The sequence below is a fragment of the Macadamia integrifolia genome, unplaced genomic scaffold, assembly GCF_013358625.1.
Source record: "Macadamia integrifolia cultivar HAES 741 unplaced genomic scaffold, SCU_Mint_v3 scaffold1665, whole genome shotgun sequence".
NCBI lineage: Eukaryota > Viridiplantae > Streptophyta > Magnoliopsida > Proteales > Proteaceae > Macadamia > Macadamia integrifolia.
Window position 1 is genome coordinate 9,073 of NW_024868296.1, and position 7,667 is coordinate 16,739.

The following is a 7,667-nucleotide window of genomic DNA, read 5'->3' on the forward strand; positions in this document are numbered from 1 at the left end:
TATTTTGATTATCTTTCATTAGCTAATAACTTATGTACAAGTAGACCTATATAGATAAGAATCCACAGTTAAGATGGAAACTCTATCTAATAAGAGGAGATCACTATGATTCTAATGTCACATGTGGGAGTTATATTAAGACTAGTATCACATGTAATGGACATGGACTATAGTACAAACTCTATAAGAAGATAGGGTTTGCCTATTCGTAGAATTCTAGTCAAGTAGGAGTGCTGATGAGATGCAGAGTTTAGGGACCATTGGAATCCCTACAAGATAGGAGAAGATAAGGCTGAGTTACAATAGAACTCTAACTATGCTGATATCATGAACTTGTTGGGACTTGGGTAATGTTAAATGGTACAGTTTCGGTGTAAATGAACTCCATTCAATTTGGTGCAAGATTTTTTAGGTAAAAAATGATTTCAACGGTTCAATTTCAATTTTGTTAGGTTTTTAATTTTTTTTATTCAAATAGCTTTCTTTCTCTTCTAATTTTGTATTTAAATGGATGTAAACTCAACATTGAATGGAATTGTTTATTGTTATAAGTTTTTCTTTTAAAAATTGTAAGGATATAGTTGTTTATATATTTTAATTTTTTGTTCAAAAGCTTTGAATAGGGGTGTCAATTGGTCGGGCCGGGTCGGTCTCGGTCGGGCTTAATCGGGCTTGACCACTTGGAAGCCTTGCACCATGAACGTCAGTTTAAGTAAACAGGCCTAGGTTTGGGGGGCATGGTAGGGTTTATAATCGGGTCAGTTGGTGTCAGGTTTGGGCTTCCTTAAACGGGTCTTAACTGGGCCTTAACCAGGCTACAGACCTATTTAAGTCTCAACGAGCTTTAAATGTGCCTACCCTAAGATTTTTTTCTTAAGTGGATTAAATGGCCAGAAATATGTGAGGCAAATCTTTAATAAAAAATAGAAATGATATGAGATTATGGTTCTTACAAAGAAAAAGAAGAGATTATGACCTTCACAATTTACAAAATAAAGCTTAATTAAATCAAATCCTATTACAAAGAAAATGTTTCTTATTTGTTTCTTATTAGTAGTGGAAAAATAGGAATTTTATGTAGTATTGAAGAGGGTCGGGCTGGGTCAGGCTATAACGAGTCGGTTCAAGCTAGACATATAAACGTGTCGATTCGGTCAGGTGCTAAACGGGTTAACTACTTGCACCATGAACCCTCATTTAATAAACGTGTCAGGCCAGTCTAGGTCAGGCCATAATCTTTTAATATTTTAGTGGGATTTGTTTCTTTTTATCATAATGGTTTATTCTAACCATGAATGACTTAATTTACTATGTATATAATAATCGATTTTAGACGATTTCTAAATGGTTTGGTTTTGACAACCTTAGACTTGGGTAGAACTCTTCTTTAAAAAGTTAGCCATTAAATAATGAATTCTCATGAGAATAGAGAAGTCTTGGACACTCTCTCTTTAATGGCTAACTTAATTTTTAAAACAAGTTACGCCCCACTCCTAACAAAAAAAAAAAATCTCTGAATCCATAATGAATCATGATGCCACACCATTGAACTACATTTGTTTGCATTTATGGTTGAAACTCCTAAGCTACTAGGTAGGTATGTTTGTTGCAGATATAGATGAATGTGCAGATATAAATAATCCCTGCAATGGGACCTGAGGAAAAAAATCGTCTACAATTCCGATCTCGTACAATTCTGTGCAATACCACCTTCAGGTGGTGACACGTGTATTGATACCAATACAATGACCCAGATCTGATTTAAATGCTTCTTCACTGATTTAATGTTTTATTAGTTGCACCAGATCTGGGCCATTGTATTGGTATCAATACACGTGTCACCGCCTGAAGGTGGTATTGCACGGAATTGTACGAGATCGGAATTGCAGACGATTTCAACCCGTACAAATCTGCCTGGGAGTTACAAATGCTCTTGCCCACCTGGGTATCACAGAGATGGGAGAAAAGATGGAAGTGGATGTATTCCTCCTCAAAAGATTTACAAGCCATTTCCAGCTGTGATTCAGGTCATCATCATGGGTAAGAAACTAAATATTTGTATCCTATATATCCTACATCTTAGGTTTAGGAAATCTGTAATTTTTAATTGGGCAAGAGAACATTGTCCGCTTGCCCCCTCTACAACAGACACAGCTGAACGTGAAGGTACCCAGCATGCGGGATATCTAGGTATTTTCACACCAATTGCGTCTGGACATAGAGTTAGGCAAGCATGTAGCTTTCTTTCTCCCTTAATAGTTATAGCTCGAGTACTTGACATTATCTTAACATACTAGATGATGAGGTTGAAGTGAGTTTCAGAATGTTGATTTTTGTAAAGTTACTAATATCCTGGATTCTAGATGTAGGGTCTATGTTTCTTATTATATAGGAATATATTAAAATCAGTAAAGAAGGTTCAATCAGTACAAAATCTAGCTAGGCTTCATGCCAATTTTGAACCAACTTCTAGTGTCTTTAATAAGCTCAGTGTCTCCTTACAGGTGCTGGCTTGGGTTCCTTGTTTCTTCTTATTGGTAGATTATTGGCACTTTGTACACGAAAGATCAAGGACAACAAACTCAAGCAGAAATTCTTTAAGCAAAATGGAGGTTTCTTATTAAAGGATAGTCTATCTTCCCTTGGAATACCTTTTGGAGTTGTCTCAATCTTTACAGCAGAAGAAATAAAGTAGACAACTAACAACTATGATCAAAGCCAGATCCTTGGTCAAGGAGGCTTCGGTGCAGTATACAAAGGAATTCTACCTGATCATCGAGTTGTTGCCATTAAGATATCAAAGAAATTTGATGAATTCCATATCGAGCAATTCATAAACGAGGTGCTTATTCTCACCCAAATTCACCATAGAAATGTGGTAAGGCTACTGGGTTGCTGCTTAGAGACTGAGGTTCCTATATTAGTGTACGAATTTATTTCGAACAAAACCTTATTTCATCATATCCATGAGGTATGCGATTCTCCAATTTCATGGGATAATCGTCTAAGGATAGCCACAGAAGCAGCAGGGGCAATCGCTTATTTGCATTATGAACATTCGACACCTATCATTCATAGAGATATCAAGTCCACAAACATACTCTTGGATAATGATTATAAAGCGAAGGTAGCAGACTTCGGTTCATCAAGGTTGGTTCCTCTAAACCAAACTCATATTAGTACACTAGTGAAAGGAACATTGGGGTACTTGGATCCAGAGTATTTTCAATCAGGTCAATTCACAGAAAAAAGTGATGTCTATAGCTTCGGAGTAGTACTTGTTGAGCTATTAACAAGAAAGAAAGCGCTCTATTCTGATGGGCCTGATGGAGATCAGAAATGTCTAGCCATGCATTTTATCACTTCAATCCAAGAGGGTAATGTTTGGAATATTATAGATGAACAGATTACGACTGAAGGCTGCAAAGAGCAACTCCAGGAAGTCCTTGAACTGGCAGAAAGATGTTTGAAAGCAAAAAGGGAAGAAAGACCAACAATGAAAGAAGTGACAATGGAGCTAGAGGGGCTGATGAATTATCATGAAAGGCCTACCCAAAAAAAGAAAAAGAAAAGCATCTTTAAAGACATCCTAGGGTTCCCCAGATCTTCAAAGTTGTACAACAAAGGTTAGCTCTTGACTCTGTAGGAAACCTCATCAAAAGATACGAGAAAGGTAACCGTCACCTATGGAATTCAAAATAAACCCTGTAAAAATGATATAGAAAATGCCCCAAACATCATGATTGAGTTGTGATTTAGTCACATTTTAATTTTTTTTTTCATCCTCTAATGTTAAATAGCGTTATTTTCCTATATATTTGGAGGGGGTCCACTCCAAACTTGCTGGGTGAAAAGGTGGCCTGTTGTCTACTACTGGTAAAGAGATTCTTATCAAGTCTATTGCCTCAGCTCTTCCGACTTACACAATGTCAATGTTCTTATTGGCCTCTACTGGTCTTTGTAGAGAATTGGATAAATTAGAAAATGACTCAAACATCTTAATTGAGTTGTTTAGATTAAGAGATCGAAGAAAGATGACAAATTCCATATTGAGAAATTCATAAACGAGGTGTTTATTCTCACCCAAATTCGCCATAGAAATGTGGTAAGGCTATTGGGTTGTTGCTCAGAGACTGAGGGACCGATATTAGTGTACGAATTTGTTATGAACAATACCTTATCCCATTGATGAGTTTATAAGGAAAGACATGCATAAGCTATGTTTTGATCCTAGTATGATACCAAGCAAAGTTGATTGAAGGATAAAGATCCATGTTGCCAATTGCGTTTGGAGTACTTTCAATCAAGTCAACTCACAGAAAAAAGTGATGCCTATAGCTTTGGGGTAGTTATTGTGGAGCTATTAACAAAAAAAAAAAAAAAAAAAAAAAAAAAGCACTCTATTTTGGTGGGCCTAAGGTAGATAAAAAATTTCTAGCCTTACCTTTTGTCACTTCAATCCAAAGATGGTAGTGTTTGGGATATTATAAATGAATAGATAATAACGGAAGGCTGCAAATAGCAACTCCAAGAAGTTCTTGAACTGGTAGAAATATGTTTGAAAGCAAAAGGGGAAGAAAGACCCACAATGAAAGAAGTGGCAATGGAGCTAGAGGGGCTGCTGAAGTATCACGAGAGGCCTAAAAGAAAGAAGCATCTTTAAAGGCATCCTATGGTTCCCCAAATCTTCATAGAACTAATCTTGGCTCTATAGGAAACCTCATCAAAAGATATAGCAGTGGCGCCAAAAGAATTTTCTGAAAGAAAGGCAACCGTCTCCTTGGAATTTACAATAAACCATTTCGAAAAGATACAGAAAACGCCCCAAACATTAGGAATTTAGGATTGAGTTGGGATTTAGTCACGTTTTAATTTTTTTTTTTTATTCTTTAATGTTATGATGTCCACGTAAGTTTTCTTTTATTTTCATTATTTTATGGAGAAATGTTTTATGGGGGAAGTGGTTCGTGCACAAGGAAGCATCCACGGAAACATCATTTTCTGGATGAGCTGGTCATTTCACCCTCTTCCCCCCGTGTGTCTGGCATTCCAGGGGCAGAGAACACACTCCTCCATAGAAACATCCTCCCTTATTTTATTTTTGTGGAGGAAATCATTGCATAGTCGTGTGCCCCCTGCACTAGTATGGAGTCCAATGAGAGAACAAGGGGTATCAATATAGATTGAATTTTTATTTCACGAGGTGGGGTGGCAATTTTACACGCTAGGCAGAGCTCGTTTCCCTTTAATTTTTTTTTTTTTTTAAATTTGTATTTTCCTGTGAAGGCCATCTTAGGTTTCTTTTATTTATTCTTATTTTTGAGGTTTCATTCTCCTCTTTAAAAATTGTCAACTCATCAATCTTCAAAAATCAACATAAAATTGTAGTTTCTTATGTCTGTTTAGAATCTGTGGTTACAGAGTTTCCAAATTGCCTATTCAGAACAACTGCCCAGTGCAAAAATTGCCTGTCCAGAATGCTAATATTTTGGGCTGGGCCATTTGGGGATTTGATGACAATATTTAACCTGAACTTCCATTATAATCAAGATTTAATTCAACCCATAATGTCATTGCATCATATTGTATTGAAATGTGATTCCATCAGAAGATATGCAAGTTGATTTCTTTGACTTAAATCAAATTTTACTTAATTTTCAAATCAATAAAGATTAGGGATGAGAATGAGAAGTCCTCAAGTGCCATAAGTGGATGATGAAATCTTCTTCCCAAAGAAAATGTAAGTGATGTAGTTATAAAGGAAAAAAAAGAAGGTTGGGTCCAACATTTCCATTAGGCTAACCAAAAATATTTTAGTTATTTGACTCATATCTTTGCTCATCATCGGAATCCTTCTCTTTGGACTGATGCTCGCGATTTTTTATTTTTTTTAAATCTGTCCTTCTAAGGGGAGAAAACTTTGTTGCTAAGGCAAAAGAATTGCCACAACGTCAAAGTATTATTTCACTCTCATATTTTCTTTTCTCGTACTTTGACCATAAGTGTCTGTGTGAATATATCATTTTACACACTGCATTTGATGTGGCGTACATATTCTCCCTCCCCCCCCCCCTTGACATCATGGGAAACCCTACCCCTAATGATAATAACTATATCTTCCCTCCAGTATGATTGTTACACCTATGAGCAATAATTTTTTTTTTTAATTAATGATATTATTGCAAGTAGGGATAAAAAATTTATAAGTGATTTCATGTAAAAAAAGGGAATTTTTTTAGGTTGGTGTATTTTCGATACTATTGAGAGTGTTTATGAAAAAAAAACAAACATTAGTCTTTGCTTTTGTTCAATAGGGCCAGAGGGTATTTATAAATTGATCCAAATATGTTGTAGGTAAGGTAAAGCTAAAACTTTGTGGACTAGTGGGTTTCAGTACCTTTCCTCACATGTTAAGTTTCTGTTTAAATAAAATTTGCAAATAGACAAAATATATATATATGAAAAAATTCAAGACGTCTAAGAGGATGTATAAACTACCAAGGGGCCACACATATATACTGTTTGGGAAGAAAAATTGCCATTGCATAGGAAGGTATGTCATTGAATCGGAGTCTCTAGATATCCGTGTGACTGAAATTGCCACAGTACGTCACCATGCTAAAAAGAGAAAAAAGCAACCGAGTGCATGAGGCTCCCGATACTGCAAGGTTTGAAAATGGCAAATGTACACAACCTTATCCACTGCTTCACAGGAACGGCTATTTTCAAATTTATAACTTGTGACTAGCATTTTGTAATAGTGCAACTTAACCTTGTATGCTAAAATTGATGCAATAATCTAGAAATTCCATCTAGAGTCGCGAATAGAGAAAACCTTTGCTTTTTAAAACTTGTCACGGAAGTTGAGGGATGTTGAGTGGTGAGATCAAACACCCACAAACTAATGCAGTAATAATATAAAGTGAATCATCTTATACACCCACTTGTTTCTTAGATGCATATTAGACACCCACCTTATCTGCAGGTAAGCTGGTACGTTGCTTTTATAGTAATTGATGATATCTTTGCATTCAACATTACTTACTATAAATCATGCTTGGTTACAATACCAAGTATTATCCTTTTTCTTTTCTTTTTCTTTTTTTTTTTTTAATTTTTTTCCTTTTTAAATGAAAAATACAATTCATTAGCAAGAAAAATTAGTGTTTACATAAATAAATAAATATATATATATATATATATATATATAATCTTCAGGTTAGCAGCTTTACATGCCAGGCTTCTCAAAAAATCAAAGACTTGATGAGATTTTTATATTCTATTTTTAATTGAAGTATGATAGATGAGAGATCCCAACAAACTGAGAAAGAGAACCATGGTCATGTTTCATGGAGTGGTTCCGGGATCAAATTTGTTAGTTCCTGTGCTTCTCTTTTATTTTTTATGTGCTAGGAAACCAGCAACTTGGTTTTTTTTTCCTATCATTTTGCATGGAATTAGTGAAACTATTAAAATTATTAGATAAGCTCATAGAATGTGTATTATACAACCTTTGATTTTTTGAATCACAGTCAAATGGACTAAAATATTCCATGGATTGAGATTGGCACTGATCGATTTGGTATTGATCTGATCTCGATCCTAGAACAGTGTCGTCAAAGCATTCAAAAATAACAAATTTACGCAAAAAAAAAAAAAAAAAAAAA

At 35.3% G+C, this 7,667-nt stretch overlaps 1 pseudogene; it reads left to right on the plus strand.

The window, feature by feature from the left end:
- The window catches only part of LOC122064482, a 4,903-nt pseudogene extending 1,272 nt beyond the window's left edge, over positions 1-3,631 (plus strand).
- Positions 3,632-7,667: the final 4,036 nt, after the last annotated feature.